This window comes from Plectropomus leopardus, chromosome 2 (assembly GCF_026936395.1).
Source record: "Plectropomus leopardus strain MGB_pleo_1.0 chromosome 2, ASM2693639v1, whole genome shotgun sequence".
Lineage (NCBI taxonomy): Eukaryota > Metazoa > Chordata > Actinopteri > Perciformes > Serranidae > Plectropomus > Plectropomus leopardus.
Window position 1 is genome coordinate 31,426,618 of NC_142177.1, and position 27,716 is coordinate 31,454,333.

At 39.4% G+C, this 27,716-nt stretch overlaps 1 protein-coding gene across 2 annotated transcripts in view; it reads left to right on the forward strand.

Annotated features, from left to right (window-relative positions):
• Positions 1 to 560: 560 nt before the first annotated feature.
• The window catches only part of slc16a1a (solute carrier family 16 member 1a), a 134,883-nt gene continuing 107,727 nt past the window's right edge, over positions 561 to 27,716 (forward strand). For both annotated transcript variants that reach the window (XM_088090935.1, XM_088090940.1), the window contains exon 1: positions 561 to 866. The gene's annotated coding sequence lies outside the window, so the exon portion shown is untranslated. The remainder of the gene's footprint in view (positions 867 to 27,716) is intronic.

The following is a 27,716-nucleotide window of genomic DNA, read 5'->3' on the forward strand; positions in this document are numbered from 1 at the left end:
GGTCACGCATTTTCCACCAGTAACTCAGAGAGGCTCAAGGAAAAATTTTTGTAGCTTTTAGTGAGGTCTTCATCTAGATAAATACATAAAATAAAATAAAATTAAGAGAAAACAAATAAAATAGAAAGTCACACCCCAGCCACCCCTCTTTTGATAAATGAAGGACTGTCCCTAACAGGTTCTTGAACCATCATAGAAAATATATATATATATATATATATATATATATATATATATATATATATATATATATATACACATATTATTTTCTATGTATGTTTATTTTTGTATAAGCTACATGTTTCATTAAGTGTTTTGGTTTGTTTTTGTATTTTCAACATCCCTTTCCCTTACATTAAAAAAAGTATCACTACATTTATGATATATTTTACAAGACTAGAAAGTTGCAGTGTATTAGCAGCTATGTAAAGTATGTTGTGAACTCGTTTGGCCTCTGACAAGATATGTAAACCTTCTCTGTTCAATAAAGTTTAACAAAAAAAACCCCAAACAAACAAAAAAACACGCACCTTGCCAATATGGCGGCCTTATCAGCGCTGCCAGTTGAACTCAGCTGTTTGCTGTCAGGACTCCTTGAAACAGCTGCAACACTTAACCTCACACATTAACTGTGTGAGTCGTTGTCCCCTGTCTTGGGAGCGCTGTGAAGGATTAACGGTGTTTTTAGAGAGGTAGCTCTGTTTTGGGTGTTTATTTTGTTTTTTCGCGGAAGCGCGTTAGTTAACTTAGCTGTTTGTGGCATCAGCTGACGGCCTCAAAACCACTCTGGAAGCTGGAAGAGGAGTTTTCCTGCCCCGCTGGATGCAAACTGGGACCTTTATAGAGGAGTACCGCTTATTTTAAAGGTAGGCGTGTTTTTGTTGTTGTTTTGTTGTTGTTGCTTGTGCTGATATGTATGTTTTAAATCCATGCATGTTCAGCAGGTGCTTGTTAACACCAGGCTAAAGCCAAGAGCTCCTGATTCAAATGAGTGTTTCTTTGTAGCTCTTTGTGTTTTATGTCTTGGCATCTGCTTTTTTCTCCACCTGTGTGCAGTGTTTTGCATCAAATTGGCATTTGTTGTTAAGTGTTATTTTATGGCTTGGCATATTTTCTTTTTGATTGTTGTTTGGTGCATTTCCATACTTTCATGCTGATGTTTCGCATTGTGGTGAAATGTTTGTGGAAGAATTACTAGAAAATTATTGTGTCCCATATATCATTCTCAGGGTCTCTGCAGGTCCTTAAAAAGTCTTAAAATGTATCATTTTTTAACATATATAAATATTATGACTTTAATTTGAGTTTGTGGGTCTTAATAGCCACAAACATTTTTATCTATTTTCATTTATCCATCTTTATTTATTTAGTCAAAATTAGTCAAACTCTGCTGTTTGAGTACTTGATGTTACAAATATTTAAACCTACTCCTGAACCAGAATCTGTGTTTTTACTTTTGTACTTGCTCTTATCTATTTTAAAAAATGTAAATTACCTTAACTATGACCATATTTGTACATTAAATGTACATTACATGTACTTAACTGTGATGTTTGAATAAGAAAAGGAGGATTTGTCAAAACATTAGCCTTAAATCTGGTTAAAAATATAAATTGAAAATGTGTTAAAAGCTTTAAATTTAAGTACCTGAGGCCTGTAGACACCCTGTTTTTGAATATTTTTGCTTTTGTTGGCAGTGATTTTGAGCTGAATTAGCTTTGCAGCATAGTTCCTGTATTGTTGCCTTTGTTTTGGGGATTTCCTGCTGTTTTACTGAAGACTGTATTTAGCAGAGGGTGGTGTTGTGTACAGGCATTATGCATGTAAACATATCTTGCTCACAGCCAGTTCACATAATTATTTCACTGTTTCTTGGAGAAATCATGACATTTGTCAAACACGGGGGGGTTGGGGGTAGTCCCATTCACATTTTCTCGTTGCTCAGCGTTAGAGACATATTTTATTTCAAAACAACTGATTTATGTCACAGCTTGCTCTACATTTACACAGCTGAGCTCCTGTTCTACATTTATTGTTGTTTTTACACAGTGGCGCTGCCACTCCTAATCTCACAAGTGTGCACTGATGGACATCTGATGCAATCAGCGCTACATAACATTTCATAAGAAAATATTGTCTGACTCGAGCCTTGAATATATATGCTGCTGAAGTTGGTGATTATTTGCTGCACAGCTGATGTGTCTGATGGAATATCACGCTGGGTTTGGATTTATAGGACTGTTTTTTTAAATTCATTTATTGGCGATTGTAATTTAATTGACTATAAATACAGTAACTGACAGGGGACATGTGGTGTAAAGTCTGAACCTCTCTGGAGTCCTCCGGGGGAAGTTTATCATTGTCGCTCGCTAATCTCTGTTCTGATGAGCTCAGTGTTTGCTCATGGAAAGAGAGGATGTGATGTCAATAGTCTATTCAAACAGTCAGTTTTCTTGAAAGTCTACATAGTCCTGCATAAATAGTGTACCGCCAGCATTCCCAAACTGGGGGTTGGGACCCTCCAAGGGTCCACGAGCTAACTCTGAGGGGTCACCAAACAGGATGATTTATGTAAATGTTCATCTAATCATTGCTTTCATAATGCAAATTATTGCAAATTATTCCTGACTGCAATTTATTAGAGTAAAATCTGATGAGAGTTCGGCTGACCTGGCCATAACTTAGAGCAGCGGTTCCCAACATGGGGGTCGGGTAAACCTATGGGGTCACAAAATAAATCTGAGAGGTCATGAATGAACATATTTTAGAAGAAATATAGTTCTGCTGGCACAAAATATTATTATTTTTTTAAATTCGATTTTACGTATGAGTAATTTTGTAAAATGAAATAACCTGAGGGAAAAAAACCCCTCTTGGTTCAAGGACCACCTCAAAGTGAAATTTGTCCCATGTGGCAAGGGCTCGCACAATAACACAGCTTTATTTTCCTGGCCCTCTTTGTCTCTTATCTTCACAAGGGAAAAAGGTTAAGCACCTCTGATGTGCAGTCATGAAAAACTTGGAAAAGTCATGGAATTTACAAATACAAGTTTCCAGACCCGGAAAAGTTTTTGAAAAATAAATGTACACTGAAGTTTTGGAAAAATCATGGAATTTTGTTTCTCAAATGTTTCTACTCAAACATGTTTCTATTCAAAAAATTGTTAAAGAAAAAAAAAAGACCATAAAATGGCCACAATTTTTTAAGAAAATAATGGCCAAAATTCTTTAAAGGAAACATGCCTGTGAATTTGAGACGTGTGTTTCTTTAAAAATCAGCAGTAAAATAAGTACAAAACACAGCCATTTAAAATTGTATGCCTGTCCCCTAAAGCCAAAATGAAAAACATAGATCCCTCCCCAGTGTTTAAAAGGTTATTTGACATGCCTCCTCCTGTTTGCACCACCCCTCCCCTCTCATAAATAACAAACAGTCCCAAGTTATATTTAAATATTCAGCTGTAATTCTGTTCTGAATTCATTATTTTTTAACATAATATGAAAAAAAAAGTATAATGAAAAAGAACCGATAAGGAGTATCGACCGTCATTCCAGAGATTGTTTGGTCTTTAAAATTTCCCCTAAAGTCATGGAAATGTATTGGTAGAAATGTCTGTGTACAGTAGGGTGTATTTATAGGCAATGCTTTGTCCATTTATTGATCAACTGTCAATGTCGCTCTTCATGCCCTGGGTAGCTTGCTGGTTAGCGTACCTCGAATTTTAAGACTATTATAAGAAAGAAGATGTTCTCTTTTTCTTTTCTAGTAAGAGGGTAACATTTGGGGAATTATCTCTCCCTATGGCTTTCACTAGTACTTATAATGGTGTCTAAAAATGAATGTAGTAATGATTTATTGATCCTAAAATGCTACATGTAGCTCCTTAATTAACGGTGAAATATTTAGCATATAAATAGAGCTTTCCTCGTGGACTTGAAGGTGAATATCTGGTTGAGATAGAGTAGCGGATCGAAGTGATCATCACATGGTTTTGCTTTCTAACAAAATGCTCCTCAAAATGAACTCCTCTCTTACACTCACACATCTGTGTTCGGCTGTGACACAGACAAATGGGACAATGGGGACAGTAGAAAAAGTACTCCAAGTCTTCTCGCCTGTTCACAGAAAACGATCCATCAGGCTCCCGCCGACCTCTCTGCCTGTGCGTCTGCGTTGTCTGCAAATCACTTAAATCCCAATCCCAGTTCCACCCACACATCCATCCTGACTTTATTGCCTCTTTCTCTCATGACTAGATGGCACATGTTGGGCACACAGACCTGTAATCCTCCTACAGGAGGAGCTTGAAGATAAGCTGAGGCCAACTGGAGCCAGTCGCTCGGCAAAAAAAGGTCAATCTACGCTTCTCATGTAGTAGCTGCCAGAAAACTCAGACCTTCAGATAAACTTAAATATTGTTGTTCACATTCTGTCCAAATGGCAAGTGTGGTGATTTGTGTATTTGGCAGAAAATTAACCAAAATGTTTCTTTGTAAATCACTATTAAAATCACCGCTGCAGTGTGGGTTATATTAGGTTGTGTAGGGCTGTTGCAGCGCAGGAATTTACCCTGCATTGATTAAGTGTGTCTCAACAGCACAATAAGCAGTTTTACTGCCATTTTTTATTGTTTTTGCAAATCATGCCATTTCTCCCGATTTTAGTGCTTAATAAATAATCTTTATTGTAGGCAATTAATGGGCATATTGTTGTTTTTTTTTAATGCCAAAGATGACACAGTTTTAAAACAAATTAAATACTTGTTCACTGCAGAACACAAAAGGGCAATGACGCGTAATAAGGGGCGCTGCGCTTTTTCAGCTGAGATGCTTTGGTTGCATCTGGTTGCTATGATACAGAATGTCTGTGGAAGTGCGGCACTAGGTAGAGTAGGTTACTGAGAGGAAGGCTGTACGTTTGGAAACAGGATGGACTTGCCAGTCTGTGTGGATTAATTTCTTCTCCACTGTTGTTGTTGTTGTTCAGCAGTGTGGTCTTTGTGGTACTTGCCAATAGTGCAGTATTCAAATATTGTGTTTATTGCAACAGCCCCAAGGTTGTGCGCAATTTTTTTACACCTCTGGACTGTCATATGCGTGCTGTGAGTTTTAACCTGTGATTTCTGACACAAATGTTTCTCTAATATGCTATCATGATTTCCCATATTGTGTTGCTAAACAGAAATAATCTTGCAGTGTTTTGATCTGATGCACCTGCATTTTGGGCTCAGATGATTTGACTTGTGATAAAGCCTAACCTCTTTTATGTCTTAGTAGTATAGTCAGTGATTGGACAGTTATGGCATTGCACGGTCTGTTGTTTCTGAAGAGGAGGCTGTTGCTATGTATGCAAGGAATAATTTTAAAATCAATATTTTGTGTTAAATTATTGATTTCTTTAGTAAGTAGCCATAATAAGTGGGATAATGTAAAGCAAGCAGGTCATATTTGCGAAATGAACCCTTTCGGGATGATTGAAGACCTGCATCATCCTGTCGAGGTTCATTTTACAGTAATGACCTGCTGAACATGATCCCTTAAAAAACAAGCCGCCTTTAAAACAATGCTTGTAAATATGATGATGATACAGCACTTATGAATTAAAAGGAAATGTATCATTTAATTAATAAATTGCATGAAAAGACCAAAATCAATGATACATTGATCCTACAGTGCTGACAAGTATTGCTTGTGAAGTAAAAGCCTGATTTACCTGATCTGCTACCTCCATTGTTATCTAAAAGTAAATGAGCCACGCTTTTGCACTAAGTGTCATGATTACAGATGATAATTTTGACTCAGTCCAGCTTACACCATTCAGGTGCAAAGAATAGTCAGTAGTGCACCTAATTTAGATAAATCCAAAGCTGAAAATAATCGGCAAAAATTCCACTTTTCAATCATATCTTAGTAATGTGTGCTTAAAGTTTTTTTTTTTTTTAAGGAAACTACTTGGTTTACAAAAACCTATTTGCGAGCTACTCTCCATGAATTAGAATAATTTAATCCGTCTTTTTTGATGACGATGATGATGATGATGATGATGATGATGATGATGATGATGATAAGAATGATGCCACATTAAGTCCTTTTGTCTCCATGTGCATATTTTGTATTTCCACACTGTTGACTTTACAGATACAACAGCCTGAGGTTAAAGTCAGAGAAACTGAGCTTTCTGCACCTCTTGTACTTGTGAAGTTGCCACTTCCCGCCTATTTCTCTATCTGTGAATCAGACGCTGTCGTGTGTAATTAAAACCGTATCACTTCAGCCGTCCTCTGAAGGGTGTGTGATATCCTTCTTCATCAGCAGTTTAAATAACGTACACAAATGTGACTTGATTTACTTCGGTTGACTCTAGCTGAAGGCTAAATTAAAGGTGATACTTGACCCTTTACATTTAAACTAATGAGATTATTCTTTGACGCATCTTTCTATCTCCAGCTGTTTTACATAATTTTCACCTATGAATCACAGTTGGTGATCAGTGATAGTTTCACACTTTTTTAATTTTCATATGCGTGGCAAACCTTGCAAAGGTGTTAACACCGGCAAGTGTGTCTTATGATAAGTGGAGCAGTGGGAGGGGGGACTGACAATCACTCTTCTGTTCTCTCAGTGATGGAGGACTGAGGGCCGATAAGAAGGAAGCACACATTTCATGATGCAGTTTCTTTAATTAGTCGCCAGTCTTGAGAAAACAAAGCAGGGCGAGGGGAAGGAGGAAGAGATGGAGGGAGATGAGGTTGTTAATTCCACTGCTGTCTGCTTGCATTTGAGCACTCATTAATCTGAGATGGAGCACACCCTGTTGTCTTGGTGAGCATCTTTTATAAAAACCAGCATTAGCACTTCTGCTGCATTGAGAAATTGTCAGTGATGTTTTCGCGGGAGCGCTGCGCTGAGAGCAAGAGAAGGAGAGATGGATGCCTGTAGCATACTGAGCTTCTCTGCTCTCCCTCCTCACAACACTCGGGGCCTCCTAGCCGGCGAGTGAATCCATAACGCTTTTCCACACAAGTAGAGCTCCTGGATTGTGACCTTCAAAGTTTACTACGAATACCAATCGAGTGTGACCACTTTAACGCTAGATGTTGCCGCTTTACAGCTAATTGAGTTATTGTTGGCAAAGACGAATGAGCTTGCTCCATTTGTTTTGCCATTAGCGCTGCTGTGATATCAGCAGCAATTTGGACATATTTTCTCTTCCCTCAATTAGAGTAATGTAATCTATGTTTACAGAATACATCTCTGTGCACTAAAAATATCCATTGTAACTGGAAGCCAGACAATTAATTTAGCGCACAATAAGTCAATGGAAATTGAACAAAGGGTTATGTTTGTGTCATTAACTCAGTGCAATTGGCAATTTATATGCTCTGTGTTGAGCTTGTGAACATCATCTACGCATGCATGCATATTCATTACCATGGCCACTCAATTCACAGAGCAAAAAGTCTGAACAAAGGTGAATGAGAGGCTGAACCCTCTAACCATCCATCATTATGCCCGCCGGAGGCTGGTTGCAGTGTGTTTGTACGCGTGCGCGCCTGCTTTCCTGTGCGTGTGCTTGCATTTGTTGGCGCGTGAGTGAGGGTGCAGAGAGTTTCTCCTCTCTCAATCCTCTCTGCTCTCTACCTGAGGCATTGGCAACTCCTCTCCTCCTGGAGCCTTGTCAATAACACCTCTGCCACCTCCATTCTGCCCAGAGGAGCACACCACTCCGCCGGGGCCAGGGCACAGCCATACCCCCCTCTCCTACACGCCATTAATCCACTCCTTCGGCAGGCAGAATCCCTCTCCCCTCGGCACCTGTTTGACAGAGGGTAAAAACAGGGATGAGATAGCAGGGCGTGGATCAATCCCTTCGATCCCCTTCTCCATCTCAGCAGTCATTCATCAGCCGGTGGTTGTTGTTGTTGATGTTGCTGCTGTTGTTTGGCTCGACACTGCCCCATTCCCAGTCACTGAAAATGAGGCAGCTGAATTATGGTAAAGCAGAGAAACATATCACAGGGGTAATTATTTGGGGCATTTATTTGTCATTGGTTTGTAGAGAAATTAAACGGCTATGATTATTTTCTTTCCAATTAGTTTATTCGTTTGCCTTTTTATCTGGAGCTGAAATGATTAACCAGGTGTTCTGGTTCAAGCTTATTATATGTAAAGATTTGCTGCTTTTCTTTGTCACTTATCAGGGATACTCAACCTACGGCCTGCAGGTCAAATCTGGCCTCCGATAGGGTTTTTGATGGCCCCCCCAAACCCCTTTCTAATTCACAACAACAATAAATTGATTCACACTAAGATTTCTTTTTACTTTTAGCAAACATAAGTTGCCAGAGTGCATAAAACAGCATCAAAATAGAGCTTGTTTATCAAAAAAGTGCCAGTGGAGAATCCCCCACACCCCCAAACAGAGTTCCTAGCTAAGCCCCAAATGTCCTAAAATCCTAGAAATGTCCTATAATCCTAGAAACATGTATGGGGTTGCTGCTACTGGCCCCTGGCTTCCTGTGATTTTTCAAAAGAGGCCCCAAAGCAAAGCAAGTGTAGTATTGCTGTTATACGTATATAATAATTTTCCAATGTTGCTTGGAACAAAATAAGCAATTTGAATGCTTCAGTTTGGACGTTGGGAAATTATAATAGACATATTTTTATGTTTTAAGGAATAAAAGTGAATGGAGGATCAGTCACTTGCAGGTTTTTAAAAAGATGAACTGAAGTGATGAGAATATACAAATGTTTAAAAGGAGCTTGAAGAGTGTCATAGCCAATCTATTTTGTAGCTCAAATAACATTTTAGATTATTCAATAATGCCAAATCTCATGACTTATTGCCATCATAACTCGAGTATTAAAATAACAAGATTTTGTCCCTTTACCTTTGCATAGTTGTCAGGCAGGTCTCTGATCATTCAAGGAGGCACACTTCAATTAGTGGAGAAGTGAGTTTTACTATATATGTGTTTAATAACCTGAATGCCCTTTTGTTCCTGCCCCTGTGCCCCTCGTTTTTAATGATACAGTACCTGGTGCAGTTCTGACAAACAGCTTTGATGTTTGTCCTTTGCGTGTCCCCAGTAACACATTGTAGCTTTACAGTGATTGGTGAAGGGCGGGGCAGGGGCTCTCCTCCAGCCTGACTTCAAGGTGGAAGTGAGAAAAGATAAGAAATAAAATCAGTAAAAAGAAATCAGATACATGTGGGACAGCTTCCTTTAATATAAATATCTTTACAAATAAATGTATAAGAGCATATACAAAAACACTCAGACTGTAATGTTTAATATTGGTACCATACCGTAACAGTCCAGGGGTCACTGTCTGGTGCATGCAGCCTCATGCAGAATGCACGGTATACAGACTGATGTACGCAATTTGGAGCCACAGTTCACAAGCACGAGTAGTGCTTGGACACTTTTAGCCCCATGCCGTTGATAACATGAAAGCAAGTGGATTGGCATGCAAGTCAGAACAAATGAAAAGCTTGAGGTCCTGGTCAGAACCAACATGCTACATGCATTTGGTGGCCTCATCCAGATGTGCCAGATGATAAATGTTTGGGTGCTTTGAATGTTAAAATATAGCTTAGGTGCAACTAATGGAAACACTAATGTGCAAGTTATTTTCAGTTTCATGGCATTAGAGGAGTTTTTCAGTTTTCTATACTGTTGTGACCTGTTGCCTGTTGGGAAATTGTTTCTTCAGTCTTCATGGAGAGTTATAAAGAGGTGTTTAAAATTTATTTTTATAACGAAAATAGTTTACCAAAGTTGCCATTGGACAAAATGCTGCCTCAGTCCCCAGCATGAGGATTTTATCTGTCTCTTACACTCCTGTCTGTTCAAAATAAATGAAAAATAAACATATGCTCATGCATTTGGATTTTCTGACAACCACTGAACTCACACTGAACCCTGACTCCTAAACTGTGGTATGAACCAAACCTTCAATTTTGAGCACTGTTATATCTTTAAAAAACACTGACCTCAAAATCCAATTTTATTTGCTTGATTAGTAAATTGAATAGTAAGATTAACATTTTTTAACATGTTGATGCTGTTTATTTGTTCCAATGGTGTGTTTTCATTGATCAGTAAACCTGAGTTTTTCCTTATGTGAGGCTCTAAGGCCCTCTGAGGCAAACCATGCTTTGTGATAATGGGCTTTATAAATAAAATTGACTTAAATTGGCATGACCACAAGTTCCAGGTCGTTTGATAATGTGAACCCTATGTGCCGTACCTGGGCATGGTATGTTGATCTGTGCCTGAATGCACTTGAATAGGTGGTCTCGAGAAGGGCTGCCCCTTGAAAGTTGGACGCTCAAATCATAAGTCCGAGACCCTCAGTCAGCTGAGATTGCTTCAAGTCGAGCAGTCACTCCAGTCAGTGAGTGCTTTTGACTTTCACACTACCCTTTGATACAGAGCTGCGGATATGTCGCACATTTACGACCCATCGATTGTGCTGTTAGCTTGTTTACTTCATTACATGGATGCCACTGTCACACTGAATATCCTGTTGAGCCCGTTCAAACTTTAAAACTTGGAATGGAAAATGGAAAACAAAAAGAATCGTCAAATATTCATATAGAACTGCCAAATCTGATTCCATTTACATAATTGTGAGCAGCCCTAGTACAAATCAGTTGTACCTAAAATGAAACCTTCCCAAATCTTATGTAAGTTGTATTTTATTCAGTATATTGCTCTAAGTTCAGTCATACAAATTAATCATCAAATGCCCGGGTTTTCAAAAGATAAACTCAGATAAATAGTTAAGAAGTAAAAGGCATCTTATTTGGTGGAGTGTGCTTCGATGAGTGCATGTTATGTTTGGGATGTTTCACTGCTCTATTGTCACCTTCAGGGACATGTTTCTCACATTTCTTGAAACCTGGATGATACAAACATGCATACTAGTCAAACGAAAGAGACGACAAACACAAAAAGTGCAGAAAAAGAATTGAAGATCAATTTTGATTAAAAGCCTCGTGCTGCATCCTTTAGGGAGATCATTGCATTGCCTGTTGCGCACACTGCAGCACAAAGAGCCTGAAACATCTTAATGAACCCAAGGACCATTCGGTCACAAAAAACATCAGTCCTTGTGCACATCATCAAAAAGCAAGCAGAAGCAGCTGCCGCCAAGGCTGGACTGCACACGATCCTGAAAAGGCTGTGAACTCCAGATAGCAGCCTTTGTTGCAGGGATGAAAAGGAGCATTCAAAATGCACAAAACCAACTGTCTACAAGTGAGTTCTGGAGCTTTACTTCAGAGAGGAGTTAATGAAAGACATCAGTTTGCCCTTTTATTCTCTGTCCTGATGAAATCACCCACATCATGAAGAAGCTGCTCTGCAGTTGTGTAGAAATACAAGTTGGACAGTACTGTATATCCACGACATCTTACACATTAAAATCTCACAATTTGTGGTTGTGGTTGTTGTAGTTGTGAGATACTATTTAGCTATTTGAAACTGCAGTAGTTTTACCATTTATTTTACACTGAAATACTCACCAGTGCTAAACCTACTGACAGTCGACACTTAACCTCTTTCGCATTAGTCTGGTTTTATATCGATCATTGTTTTAGTTACTGTTTCGTTTAGTTGTTAATTTTACTTCAGGGGAGGTTTTGCTCCCCAGATTTTGCCGTGGAGTGAGGGCTCTTCACTTTCACGCTACTCTTTGCAGTTGCATTCAGCTTTGAAACTTTGTATGGAGAACAAAACGGATCGTCGAATATTCGTATTGAACAGCCAATCAACTTCAGCTGGCATAATTTTGAGTTGGGTACAGCCCAATAGCTATTCGTTTGAATGTTATCCATTTATATACAAGAGATAAGTATATAGTTTTGATTGTCACAGGTGTTTTACATATAACTATAACATAATTGTGTATGTTTTTCTTTTCCTAGTTGTTTACATGACTCCACTGTGGCTGAAGGCATTATGTTTTTGAGCTGTCCGTCATTTGAATGTGTTATGAGAACGCCTTGAGGGATTTTCCTCCAATCTGGCACAAAAGTCCTCTTGTATTCGAGAATGAATTGATCAGATTTTGGTGGTTAAAGATTAAAAGGTCAATGTTACTGTGACCTGGTCTGTCAAATTTCTCGTGAACATGATATTTCAAGAACACCTCAAGGGATTTTCCTCAAATTTGGCACAAACATCCAAATGGACTTAAGGATGAAGTGATTTGAATTTAGTGGTCAAAGGTCAAAGTCGCTGTGATTTCACAATTATGTTTTTGGCCATAACTCATGAATTTATAGCTAATTATGATGGAATTTAACAGAAATGTCTAATTTAATAAAATGATGAGGTGATGGCATTTTACATCCCAAAGGTCAACTTTGTGACATCATAATATTCTGCAAAAACACTTTTCTGGCCATTACTTAACGTCATGACTCAGGAACAGACGAGAGACTTTTGGTCAGATACTGAATTAGTGACACTAATTTTGGGCGTCCGACTTGAAACTGTGCTGATCGTGTAGAGTCTGAACAGAACGTAAGCTGCAGCTTGACTTGTTCATGGAAGCATACAACTGCTAGGTGGTATTTTTTAAATTTTCAGTTGTTATTTCATTGTTCTGCAGAGACATTTAAAGATGTTTCCTTTGGATTATAGATGTTTATGGTCAGCAAGTTCTTGATGTGGGACAAGACTACAACATGCTATTTTTTAGGAGCTATAAAATCCAGCGTTTTCCTTTTAATTTTAAGGATGTGACAGTTTTTAAAGAACAATATGTAGGCTACTGTAAATATAAGCTCATATTTTTCACTTTTGACAGAGAAGGCTAGCAGTTTTCCCTTGTGTCTTTGTGCTAAGCCAGGCTAAACATGGAGGATGTTGATATTGATCTCCTGATCTGACTGGGTAAACAAGTGTATTTCCCAAAATGTTTGACATTTTCTATATTTTTTCAGGGGAAATATATTGTATGAGTTGCAATCACTGGTAATGTTATATGTCCACCTTATATCCCTTACATATATTGTACATGTTGTGCGCTGCTTGGGCCTGCACAACTCTTGAATAAATGAGAAAAAAACGATTTGGTAGTCACAACAAAACAAGTGACACTTTCTATCAAATCAGGACAATTGTGAATAATTTGTGCTAAAAAAAAGGAATAACAAGTAGGATTTTGCAACGGAACAGATTTTGTACCTAGGCTCATGTGGCCGGGTCAGAGAGCAGCTTTGAGGTTTTTTTTATGTACAACAAAAAAATTAATTTATTTACAATACGAGTATAACGCACAGACGAACGTTCTATTTTTGGAGGGTGTTGCCAGTATTTTCTTAGCAACATATTGCCTCTGAGAGTGAGAACACTGAAGGGCGTGCAGTGTTTTCTTTTTTTTTTTTGCACAGTAGAGTGCATCTACTTTATGCATGCTAAACCACTGGTGTCTGAGATGCCCTTGTGTGACTGAGTGGGCCATCATCACACCCTGGTGTGATGTGCAGGCTTTCACAGTGTGCTCTGGGTAAGGTGAGAAAACTGGGAAGTGCTATGATGTACTATATCAAGAGTGAGCTCAGAGGGCTGCTTTGAGCCATAAGATGAGAAAGATGACAGTACAGATGAAAGTGTTTCACTGTATTAAAATAAAAGTTGTGAATAAAACAGATGGTGAAAGACTTTTAAATTTACAATAGGGATTCTGGGGGGTTTGAACAGCCAGTGTTTCATCCTGTTTATTTGAGGACTGATGGAAGACAAAGAAAATAAAGAGGAGGACTCACAAAAGCAGCATATATTCTGTAGTACATCGCACACTGGAGGCAAAATCATAGTTAACATAAGATGGCAGCGGACCTTTTACCGCCCAGTATTAGCTTTTGGGATTTAAGCGAGGCTACCATGGGGTCTGATTCAGCTCTTCAGTAACCCCACAGTGTTTCTCTCTGTCCTCTAGCAGGCAGATCCTTATTTCATTGAAGAACATAAAAGTAATATGTTTCTTATCTTTTGTGACTGGAGCAGTCTTGTTTAAGACGTGACAGACTTGTTGGTGTCAGTGATAAAAGGTGTGATTGCTTCAATAAAAAGAGTCCACTAAACTCCAAGGATTGGAGTTAAATAATTGGACCAATAACTTTAGCCGAAGTTCCCCCGTCTCACTCTATACCATTTATATGCTAACCATGTCCCCGAGGGTCCCTCCCTTTCTGTTTAATTTCAGCTATCCCCTTTTAATCAATTTCCTTTTATCTCACAGTAGTTTGAAAGCAGATACATTCTATTTAATTTTTTTTTTTCATCAGAGGTACATGTGTGTGGAGCATCAATTATTTATTGAAAAAGGACCCACAGAACACATTGATTAAACAGTCTCTCACCCAGAGAAGATTATGTTTTCTTATAGTTACTGAATGTGATGCTCAGCACGGTTCATTGGCTCATGAGGTCAATGTCAAAAGGAACAGTCTTCCCTGATGGAGAAAGAGAAAGAAAGAGAGGCCGGGGCTGGGCATGCTGCAGGGGACTGAAAATAAAAAACACAGACAGCAAGGAAGCCAGAGTGAGAGGACAAGTTCGGGATAAAATCAGCTCGTTGGTAGTCACAGAGCAACGCAGAACAACATCTAACCTTGCTGTTTTGATGACAGGTTACTGTGAGGATGGAGCGTACACTGAGAGCAGCTCTGTAAATTGACTCACTGTAAATTACACCAAGAAAAGCTTTAAAAATCCATAAAGGTGTGCATAGAGTGGCATATCATAGCTGGGGATGCACTGAGCTGTATGTGATGCACATCTGAAGCGTCTAATGTGCCTGCTGAAGTATCTTGTGTACTATACAGTGCCAAGAGAAATCCCCTATGGCCCTTTTAGGTAAAGTATTTAGACTTCTCGTGACTGGGACAGAGGCACCGGCTTACACAAATACACTCTCAGGTTGCCCCACAGTGGGTTCGGGGCAAACCACCCACACTCGATTCAGTTCCTTTCCAGTAATCAGCGCTGTCTCGTTTGACCCATTTAGTGTAACATTATGCTTACCCAGCTGGTATGATTTCAGCTTCCTTCACCCTCCTCTGCTATTCCCTCCCAAGCAAACTACCCAGATGAGAAATTTAAGGTGCTGATGAACAGACAGGCTGTTAATAAACCTTTATATTAAGCCTTCAGAACATTAGCCCTCCTCTACCTCGCTGCTGTTCTCCTAATGTCAAGCCAGAGCTTTACGATGCAGCAGCTGGAGCAGCAGGCTGCCTCTGATCTGCATGACCCCCAGAGAGGGGTCCAGGGGCTGGGCTGCCTGCAGGGAAACACAGATCAACCTCCTCCATGTCCTGAACCCTGCCCCCTCCACTCATTACCTCTCACATTCACTTACCAGGGGGCGGTGGTGATGCCAAACAAACCTCCCATTCGACACATTTGGCGACTCTTAAGGAGAAGGTTACTGATGCACAGTGAAGCAAATGCTGCACTTTTACGGCGTGAAATTCTGCAGCGGTGCGCCTTTATGTAATTTTGTGTAATCAGCTCATTCAGCTGCTCCAAGCTGGAGGATTTTTCTGTTGTAGCCTTTTAATGTAAGAGTTAATAAACAGCTCTCCAGCGTGTCAGACGCTGTAATTGCCTACAGGATGACTAATTCCATAGTCAATCAAATTGATGGTTTATTTTCATCATTTAGGAGATACAGTGCATCAACTTGATAAGAAATGTTTTGCAGTACCCCACTGGAATCCAATACCTCCACAGAGTTAACTACTAATGAATAACAATAAATAACAATGGAAGCAGTTTATTTGCTCCTTAGGACCAGTGTTCAGTGCTTTGGCAGTTGAGCTTTTGTCTCAGGGCTGTGAAATGTTTTCTACGGATACGCTGTAATCAGTTACACCATAAGGAAAGGTGGAAACAGAGTAATTGTTTTGGGTTTTAAAAGTTAAATATCAGGTTTTTACAATGAAATCCATACTCAATTTGTAAACTGTGATGTTTAAAGGTTTACTATGCAGGGTTTTCCTTTTTACTTTATTCATTGACTTTGTACAAATGTAATCTGTCTCGATCATCACTTACAAACCACTTTAATTGGGTGGCTTTGTATTTATTTGCAGAGACTCTGCCCTTTGCCTGTATTGTCTTACTTTCGTTTTATTTTGCTTAGTTTTGGACGTTCCTGAGCAGAACATGCACGTGAGGTTGCTGCTTTCTGAAAAGGTAGCAACAAGGTGCTAAACTTTAAGAAGCAAACATCCGAGAGAACGATTTGAAAAATTATGTAAACTAATTACAAAAAACTAAAATATAGTGAAGTGAAACGGCAAGTGGACAAAGCTCATTCCCAATAAAAAGTAAATCTTGAGTTGGCTTTCACTCGGTTACCAAGTATCATTTCATGGTAAATCAATCTGTGCCAAACTTCAGGATCTAAGAGCACAGCGGAGTAGAATTGCTGCATTCAGACGGGAGGTAGAAGCACCACAAAGTGCCCCAAATCTGAGAAGCTACCCGTTTTACTCTGTGGTCAGCTGCAGGGTGCTTTTGCAGTGGAGCCAATGGAGAAAGGAGGCGGGGGTGCCCTGAGGCCGTTCATGGAGTTTTGTCCACTTCCCAGAAAGCTGAAGCTATTGCTGCATCAGTTTCAGTCTATCTGATCAATTTTCTACTCTGTTTTATTTTAGAAATATCCCAGTATCACTTTTTTGCGATTGCATTTTTTATATTATGTACAGTATTTATCAGCTTTGTCGAAACAGAAAACAAGACACATAAGCATAGCATAAATAATTTCTTCTTATGTTCCCCTATTTAACAATTTGTCATTTTAAGAAACTGGATAATGCGCCTTGAGTTTACATAACATCTGCATTTTTGTTAAAACGAAGCCTCTTTAAACTATCAAAAAAGTCACCGTTTGCAGCCTTTAAACGTGGCATTTAAACATTGCCAGGTTTCTTCTTTAGAGAACAGCAGCTGTGGTCAGTTTGAATTCATGTCAGTAACAATTTACTCCAAAGGTAACAAGTTGTCACTGCAGAAAAAACACCTCAAACCAGCCCTGCAGGGTTCTCTCCTTCTTTGCTGTTCAACGTTACATTCAGTATGTTTCACACAGTCACAGATTTTTTTAAAATATTGCAACAGACAGTGCTTGTGTTGCTCACTAACAAGTGTCATGGGTCAGTGGTGTTAAGGTCAATGCCAGATCTTTGCAGATGTGTACTCAGCTTTGTTTTCTGTTATGAGTGAGGCACCAGCGAAGTGGCGATCTACTTTTGATCCGGGCATCATCGTGAATGTATCAGGCTGAAAAATGAAGGACATAACACATTCATATGAAAAGCTGCTAAAGTGCAGCAGCATTACACCTGCAGAGGTGGGTTTATTCCGCAATCAGATTGTCCAGCTGTGCGAGCTCAAACAAAGCCCACTTCATCATAATGGAGCTCTGTCACAGTGGATTGAAGGCCCTTGTAATGAATAATTATAGCATGGGGAAGGAACATGGTAGAATACAAAACAACAAGGGGGGTGGAGGGTGGGGGGGGCAACTGTCGAAAAAACAGGTGTGTGCCATGAATTATACATCTGGAGAAATGTCTTCTTACTTCAGATGAATGCATTTCCGCTTGTCTTGCTTATGTTTGCAATCACAAACTGCATCTTGTTGGGTAGATGAATCCATGACTTATAAATAAAAAAAATAAATAAATATAAAAATAAATAAATAAACAAGGCAAAAAAAAAAAAATACTGTAGTGGTGGTTTTCCAGGAATGTGGCACATTTTTAGATTTTAGTTAGTGATGCAGACCACCTTTGGGGTATTTTGTTAATTATGCTATGTAGAGATTAATTAGAGAGGACACATGCGCTGAATGCACATGCAGCCTTTCCTTTGCAACAGCGCTCTCTCTGTTAATTACACACAAACCACGAGCACACCTACACATGCACGACTCTCTGGTGTCCTTGCTCTAAGCCATGCACCCTGCGCTGTGAGTCGCAGAGGTGGGAGCAACAAGCCGTGAAGCCGGGACTTCCAGCTCAACAGTTCTATTGGCCCCTGACATCCCCCTTTGGCCCTGATAATAAACCAGCTACTCCTGGACCAAAGGGCACTGGAGGCCAGCTTATAAAGAATGATGACCCAATAACGCTCTCTGTCCTACAAGTCTGGCTCCAAAAAAGTAGCCATATTAACTTCCTGAAATGACTGAATCATGCCCAGTGATGCTGAGATAAAAGCTTCGGGCTGCATGGCATCACTTGCAACTCTGTGTCCACTGTGGTTTCAGGCTGATTGTTTGCAGGCACATGAAACACATAATTATGAAAACAATAATCAAAAACAACATGATACTTACGACACACATACAACCGTCTTCCCAATACAGCAGATGATCTGATCTGATGAGATTTTGGAACACCTGGCTGCATAAAGATGCGTTTTTGAGGAAAAGTGATGTTCTTACTTGTCCCACACACTTGGGTTTGTGTTACCCTAAAATATATGAAATGCGTTTAAATGATTACTCTCCTGGCATCATTGTGGGCAAATACATTCATCATTAGAAAAGAAAATGCCATACTTTTGTACATAACCACTAAACATTTTTACTATGTCCTCTTTGCTCAATCACTGCATACTGATCACGAGAGTTTGCTGATTAAATTAGCAGCAAAACATGATGAGATGTCCTGATATAAGAAGCAACTGACAAAGTGGTTTAGAGGAAGACTTCTGTTCACTAAGATGATTGTGTTACTGTATCGTGACACGTCAAACAGCTCGCTCGCCTCGTTCTGAACAGCCATTATCGCTTACATGACCAAGGGAACAAGTAATTTACTGACTGATATATTGACCAGTATAAACTGATAACTAATATATTGGTTTGGTATATACACTATATATAGACCATTTCACTGGACCTGCTTTGCTAGGCAACAGATTAGGCTCATCGCAGTTAGGATACATGTGTTGTCAAGTGCGAAACGGTATTCGAGACTGAATCACTGTGACGTCACACTGTCACTTACAGGTGAACAACTGGCAATAGGTTTGAATTGTAGAGACATGCGAGTTGACAACTTGTTTATTTATGTTATCATTCTCAGCTGTAACTGTAACCTTCAAAGATACATAATCTAAGACGGTGGTCTGGACTATCTGACATGTCTGCTGTGTGTATTTTATGTACTGTGTTTCTAAACCAAATCTACTGGCATAGAATCTAAGCCATGTGCTGCTGTAGACGGGGGCCAGAGCAACATATATTTTAGCCACCTAAAAAGACCTACCCCCAAAAATCAATGTCTGTGTAAGTTTAGTTCACTGCTTTACCTTACACACTAACTGATCAAGGCAGTAGCATCTGCTTTATTCTAAAATTACTTTTTGGATCCTGGTGGCTTTGAGTTAATGACTTCGGTTCACCAATGGAGAGGACTGTCTGAGAGCAAGGTAAAGCTGTGAAAATATTCTAAATATAGTGCACTCCTAAACTGATATTGATTTATTTTCAGCTGGGCCTTTTATTGAAGATGCTGCCTCAATATAACCAATTGAGGCAGCAACACTGTTTCATTTTTTGTACATAATGTGGGGGGTTTCTATCTGGAAGTTTTTGTAAACAAACAGGAGATTCTGTCTATAAGACACGGACATTAAGTAACAAGAAGTTAAAGCATAGAAAAACCGAAAGTTTGCGGTAGACGTGAAACATTAAATGATAAAAAGTCATTTCATAGGTTGCCGCACAGAGTATGCTGATACATTTATTTTTCAATGTTTAAATGTGGTGACAATTCTTTTCCAGCAAAAGTTAAAGGACCCTTACCATTTAGGTTTATGTAAATGCATTATGCATTATAGCTATATGGACTGTTGACCCGTGTCTGGAAATACAACAAAAAGACCTTCGACAGAACCGTAGAAAGCAATAATCAGAAACAACCTTGAAGCGGTACTTGGAAAAAGACAATATCACTCCTTCATTATAGAAAAAGCTAACAGTACTGTACATGATATATAATTACAATTAGTCTTTCAGTTGAGGATGGCAGCGATGCAACGTGACATCAATAAAAAGTGACAAGCAGATGTGTCCGCTGCATAAGACAGCCCCAGAAGTCAGCTGTGTGGGGGAGTGCAATGACTCATATTACTTATTTCTGCTCCCGGGGGATACCTGCACAGATCAAGGTGCAGTGTAATGTCGACAGTGTCAGTAATTGGTTGCCTCTCAGTCGTTCTTATGCTGTGATTTGAATACGATCATCCATTCACAATCCTGAGTAAAATCCCCCTTGTGTAATGACATGGGGTTTCCAGGATGGAGGCCTTTAATCCCTCTTATTGTTGAATTGTGCAAGAACTTCAGGTTTGGTGTGTGAGTGTTTGTGTGTGTATTTATGCTCATATGCACCCGCCAAGGACATTATACTGTCTGGGGCTGTCTCCTGCCTTACCTCCGCCATTCTCCGCCCGTCCTTGACAGATCGCATGGATATTGGCTGCCTGCTTAAGAAATAACACCTCCCATCAAGTTGATAGAGGAGCTCTGAGGAGCCAGCTTCTCCTCCCCTCTCTCTGGGATGTTTACATCCAATCCTCCAGGTCGCCGTCTCAGCGATGATCATGTATTCAGTGGGGATTTGGGGGTTGGGGGTGTTGGAGGGAGACGGGATGTAAGTGCTCCTACGGGAAATAAGGGTCACCTCTTTAATCTCCAACACCAGGGATATCTCCCGCCTGTGTACAGGATGTGAGCGTGTTGTTATCCGGCACGTTGTATAACCTGCCTGCCAGCCGTCCACTGTATACATTAAACATGTTTTGTCGGTAATCTTACTGTTAGTATCAGTTCTCTTGTTGATGGAATAATAAGGGAGGTCACAGGCTTGTGGTGTGTAATACAGGCCTTATTGCTTATCCTGTGGATTATTGGATACATCATACGGGCTCACTTCAGACCTGAATTGAGAAACATGCAGCTGACATCTGATTGTCCTGAGCGTGTTTGTCGAAGTGACTGAGACCTTTCCTTGGATGGGATCAAAGTAGAAACAGTTAAAGTCAAACTAATGTCCATGAGCTAGGTGGAAAAGTTTGTTTTAAATGTTTTGGTTTGTTAATTTTCTTCCACCTGATGTTTTGTAGAGGCATTCCTCACCAGGAAAATGACAGCTTTTATTATTAAAAGAAATGTTTAATAGTAAATAGGAAGTGTAACTCTTTCATACAGCAGCTGCTGTGGGAGGAAGTGGAAAGATGTGTTGTCCATCTTTATATACAGTCTGTGAGGTTATTTCATAAAATGCGATGCCATGCTGAGAGTAGTTTAGGGGGGGGGGGCATAGTTTTCAAAGTAGCTTACATAGTACTGCTCCTGTTGAGCACATTACCTCAACTACCACTTACTCACAACCAAAGATGTTCCCTGCTACATATAATAAACACACACTTTTTTTAGACTACTTGATGATTATAGGTCCAGATGGTTGAGGAAAACGTAATTTCCGTATATTGCATATATACGTTGACATCCTGAGACGTGTCAGTAAAAGTTGAAGAGAAATTACAGAGAGAATCAGACCACTCAGAAACACTGCACTTGCAATAATATTTATTTAACTTATTCACAGCCAACCATTCCACTAATGCAAAGCATCAGTATAATAACAGGCAGTCATAATCGTGCAATTTAAAACATATTCTGCCTATTCTTGTATAAATAATACATGTAAAATGTTCAGCTAAACTTTGCTAGCTGCTAGGCTTATTTATGTAATGTAAAAGTGTTTGTGAGTCTTGCAACAAAGGCTGTTCTTTTCTGTGCACCTTGACAATTACTATTTAGCTGAATTTTCCACTTTTATTAAATGATCTTGTTGATAATACATGTTTTATGGCTGTTGAGAGAAATTTCCCTCCAGGGCTTTAAGCTAGATATTCTTAAAATTTTAGGAAAAAGGTGATAATTTGGGTTCAAATGAAAACAATTCTTCCAGGAGGTTAATCTATCCCATGTGGTGTTTTAAGTAGGGTTGTGGTACCATTTTAATGTAAACTTTGCTTCACTTAACTGGTTACAGTTATTAACAATATAGCAAAAAAGAAAGGGGTGGTAACCATGAACTGTAAATAAAGATGGACAACACGCCCCCACATACCCTGCTATGCTGAAGTGAGGTAAAAATATCCCGGATATGAGTGTTGCCATCTTGCGAGTGTGATGTCATTGGGAGCCCTGCATCTGCACAGTAACGATTGGTCGCCCAAACACACGTCCGACCAATCGCGAGCAGCTGCATTGAATGCGAGTACACGGATTGGCTGTCACAGCTTTCAACCTTTGGGGCCCCTTTTGTATAATTTAATAACTAATTAAAACTGAACTTACCATGAAAACAAACACTTGAGCAAACATCAGGGTGATGAGAACTACCTTCAGTGACAGAAACCATCTTTGGGAAAAATGTATTTGGCGTTTACTTTGTCTTTTTAGTTCAGCCTAGGACCATTCACTGACATGGAGGGGCGGGTCTTAGAACCTGTACTGCAGTCAAACACAGGGGGCGATCGAGATTGAATAACCGCACATTGCGGGAGCTGTCATGCCGTCCATCTGTATATACAGTCTGTGGTGGTAACAGATTGTATTATATGGGCACATGTTAATATCTCATACTGATCACAGGCCCCTGAATTAAATCAAAAATTTAATCAACACACTATGTGATATCAGCAGATATTGTATCGTTGTCCAAAGAATCAATATAATATCGTATTAGTGATTAAACAGGTGATTTACACCCGTTTACTGTTATAGAGGAGTAAAGAAGCTGTAATAGTGCAATATAAACACGCTCTTTCTGTCTTTGCGTCACTTTTCACGCTTATTGGATCTCCTGCGTACTGTAATTCCACTGAACAGGAAGTCTCACTCGCTGAAAGTTTGCACCATTATTTCTGACTCCAGTCCCTCAGTTCCTTCGGCAGCTTTGGTGTGAAATCCTCTGGGAGTTGTTTCTACAAGAGTCACCAGCTTTTTAGGGTCGAAAGCTCTTAATTATGCCGGGTGTAAATGAGAGGACTGAAGAGAGAGCCGGCGTGGCTAGCCAGGGGCCCCATGTGAGGGTGACAAAGCTTATAGCGGCACAGTGGCAGTCTCAGCCTTAGGCTCTGCACAGATGAAAAGAGGACAGAAAAGAAGAGACAGAACATAAGGCATGTATGCTAATGTGTCAACTCAGTAAGCTGGCAAGAGGATGAATAAAGCTGCTTTTTCTCCAGCACTGCAATGTAAAGCTGATACATTGGGACGCACACATTTTACTAATTACATACGTATGTATGCTTTTAAGATTCACATGTTGTCTCTGCTTTTGACATTGAACTTAACTTTGAGATCCTTTGTATCTCGACCAACTGTCCATAAAACACTGGATGCAAACAAAGCCAGCAGCATGGGAATGTACAGTTTATGAACACAATTAAACAAAAGAAGTATGGAAAATATTACAGTATGATTCATCCTACTGTGTATGTCTTTTGGGGGTGATTCAGCTACTATTGCATATCCACCATTTCTCTGTATGAAACATGCAGCACCACAGTAATAGCTATGTGGTTTAAGTACAGGGTTAGACAGAGCAAGGCGAAAGGAAAATTATACAGAGGCATAATAAAAGGGTATCATTTTGGAACACATATTTACCCTTGTAGGCTTATTTATACATTTAATGAGTGGCAATGATTCGTAAAAGTTCCTTTGCATCATATCAACAAACTCTCAGGGAGGACAGTTTTTTGTCAGGATTTCATCAGTTCAATCACAACATAATTATGTGGCGAGGACTAAGCAGCGCAAATATGTTGACTCATATTATTATTCAGAGAATTTTCTTAAATACACAGAATGTGGTGCAGCAGTCTAGATGAGTGTGCATCAAGCAGCCAAATTTAAGTCAGTGGAAGAGTTTGAGATTTGGGGATTATGCTTTCATATTTCCTTGTTCAGAAAAAGATTGATACCTTGCTATTATCTGTTATAAATATAAAGCATGAGGTAGCAACTGCTTAGCTTAGCTTAGCTAATGAGTTTGGGGAAAAGAAGGGGCAAACAGCTAGCGCAGTTCTGTCCAATGGTAACAAAATCCCCCCGCCATCTCTAAAGCTTACATGTTTTAGTCCAAATACCAAAATCTTAAATGTAAAAATGACAAATGTCTTGGGGAATTATGTTTATGAATAGAGATGCTAATTTAGAATTATTTTTCTTGTTCGTTTGTGACTGATAGGCATAGCTGACCATTGTTAACCTGTTGTTTATTATTGTTGAAGAAAAAATATTCTTTTAGGTCAAATTTTGTGGCTGGTTTGGATGAGTTTTATTAATTGCACAGTGGAGACAGAAGTTCACAGAAGTTCACTGCAAGGATGTTGATGTCTGAAGATCAGCATTTAGAGCAAGTTTTTATACAACTAAATCAAAGGCTAAAACGATGGGTCGTAGGCTGAGATAATCAAGAGGTGTGTAAGGAGCAACTAGAGTGAAAAGAAACCAAGGACAGGCTATTTAACAGTCTGATTCAATACAATTCTGATCAATCTTGTGCCCCGATCCCGTCTACAACTCAAAGACTGTCTTCCTCAGTGAGTAGCTAAAGCTATTCAAAAAGGGGTCCACGGCAAAACATACTTTAGCCACCTAAAAAAAAAATATCCATATCAATTCAATTGTACACTATATTTGAATATTTTCTCCGCTTTACCTTACTTAATAAACAATGGAGTCTGATGTTTTTGATATAACGGCTTTCAAATCTCTACAGAAAGGGACAGCAATGAAAATATTCTATATATAGCATGCACTTAAAATGGTAATTTTTTTAAGGTGGCTCAGAACTAATCGTAATTATTATTATAATAATTGTGGCAGAGTTTGCTTAGCACTGTTTGATTAGGCTATATGTACGTGACGCAGTGATTTTCTCCTCCAGAGTTATTGTAAATAAACAGCTGTGATTGTAGTTCTGTCTATAGCATAGACAGTTTTTTTCCTACATTTAGCTGAAAGGAGCATATCCCCACCTACTTTGGTGGAGTCCGACATACTTCGGTCCATAAATCGACTCTCCCCCGCTGCTTGTATACTGGGATAAAGACAGCAGTCCAGTCAAATGACCTAATCATGTTACAACCTTAGCTCAAATAAACTGTGCATGTAAACATACCGAGTTGTCAGTAAATTCTAGTAAAATACAGATATCGCTTATCTTGTGCAAATGTGCCACATGAAACACAGACATGGATGAGGGGTAATTGCTAAATTACATGAGGTCCTCAGGTGATACTAGCACTAGAATAGGGCGTGTAAAGGTATTTCCTCCACTTGACTTTTCTGAGAAAAGTCAAGTGGAGTCATGTGTCTGACTGGTAGAACTTCATCACCTATAACATGTATTATTAATGTTATAAATAGATTGAGTGAGTGATATATTTTTGCAGGTTTTTCTTCTGGGGTTTGGATGTCTCATTTTTCAGGTGAGTTTTAGAGGTCGGGGTGTCTAAACAGCGATCAAGACCAACAAACACAAAGTCTGCGGGTTACAAATTCTCTCAGATAAGTGCTGGAATCAAAAGGTTTCATTTTCACAGGGCTGAAGGATGTGGGGAGTGGGAGTCAGTCAGTGAGCGGCTGACGAAAAGGGAGAAAAATGCGGTAGAGAGGCAGAGAAACAGAGGGAGAGAGTGAGAGAGTGAGAGATGGAGCGAGAGATAGACATAGAGATGCAAGACAGACAGCGAGAGGGAGACTGAGAAGTTGAGAGAAAATGTGATTTGGTCTGGGTGTTTTGGGCTGCATGCTCCATTTGCCCTCCCTTACAGAGAGGGAGAGTGACAGGCATTGGCAGGAATTGAATCAGTAGATTAAACACCCCCTCCTCCTCCTCCTCTCTTCCCATCTCCTCTCCTCTCTCTCCCCCTCACCTCCCCTCTTTTTCACCCCTCCACCTATTCTCCCGTTCCATTGACGGGGGAAATGTGGTGGAGATTGCAGGCAGAGATGTTCTTGCCAAGTGTAGCTAAGGAGCTTTTGTCACAGGTAAGATTGATTGGGTGATTAAATATCCAGCAGTAGAGTATTAGTAGCCACTCTTGACCATTAGTGCCAGGCGGCAGCAGAGACGCATTAAGAAACTGTCTGTGGCAAAGGCAGAACCTCGACTCCAAGTTATCAAATCCTCCGTGCTATCATGATGGAATTCACTCCAGCTCTGTAGCAGCAAAATCGAAGCGTCAAGATAATAAAAGCGCAGCCCTTACATCAAGGCCGTCTGTAAAAGAAAATGATAACCCTCAGCACCGACAGCAAATCCTCAATGAATGAACGCAGGGATGTTCAACTGGTCTAGTTTTCTTTATATAGAATATATATTATTACATATCTTTATGTCAAAAGCAAAAATCGTATGCACAGCCCTCAGGATATGCTGAGCCAGATCATCTTACGAAGTTTTGGGCCAGCTGATAGAGCACACGCAGGAATACGCTAAAGTTACAAGTTCTGTTGTTTTAAATATGACTCCCATTTAGGTCTGCTGTTATTTTGACTCTTCTTTATTGGTAGATTGATTAATTAGTTATTTAGTCTAAAAAAATGCCAGAAAATTGTGAATAGTGTCAGTTGGTCAGTCGTTCCTTTAAAGGTCTCTTTTTATCTGCAACCCAAAGATATTCAGTTTAGTGTAGTAAAAGAGTAAAGAAACCAGAAAATATTCACATTTTGAAAGCTGAGAACTAAAAAAAAGAAAAAGAAAGAGCTCTCAATCTGATGAATTCATTATCAAATTAATTGGCAATTAGTTGAAAACTAATCTTTGCACTTTGAGATTTTTTTCCATGTAACAATCTGTCTTTTATTTTCAGTCACCTAATTTCTAATTTATTGTTTAGTCTATAAAATGGCAGAAAAGGGGGGGGGGGGGTCGTCATCATTTCCTAGAGCTCAAGGTGACTTTTTCAAATATCTTGTTTTTCTGGCCAACATACCTAACCTGAAGATATTTAGTTTTAAGATATAATATCGATATCTGACGGCCAGTGTGGTGGCTGCGATAGAAACAAACCTGCTAATGTTTTAAACATCCATGGTCGTACTTCTTGGAACGTTATGATGAGAGTCAGAAAAAGAAAGTCACATAACATCACTCACTGGAAACACAGTCGTCTTGCAATTGTGTGATAATTGTGCTTAAATTTTGCGCAAATCTTGAATAGAACCTGACCGGATATTTTCATGTTTTTTCATGTTTCTTTGCATTGATGATAGTGGATCATTGATTATCTACTATCAGTTCTGGTCTCTTTGCTTCCTTGGCATCCGCCCTCTGACAGGCTCTTATTTGGGAAGAGTTGAACTCTTGAGATTGACAGCCAGACAAAAGTAACAAATGACAACCTGTGACTGTGATAAAACAAGAACATACCTGCTTCTTGTGACCCAATCACTGTCACACATCAGAGATGTGATAACACAAGATGTAAAAACATAGCATCCTCATAGTGGTTATCTATTTTGTACACAGGTCACACAGCTTCTAAAACACACACTGTGTATACATTAGTACTCATTAAGAATAATTGTTACCTTTTAATTTCATTGAGTAGACATTGCCATTATGTCCTGCTGCTCTCTAAGCC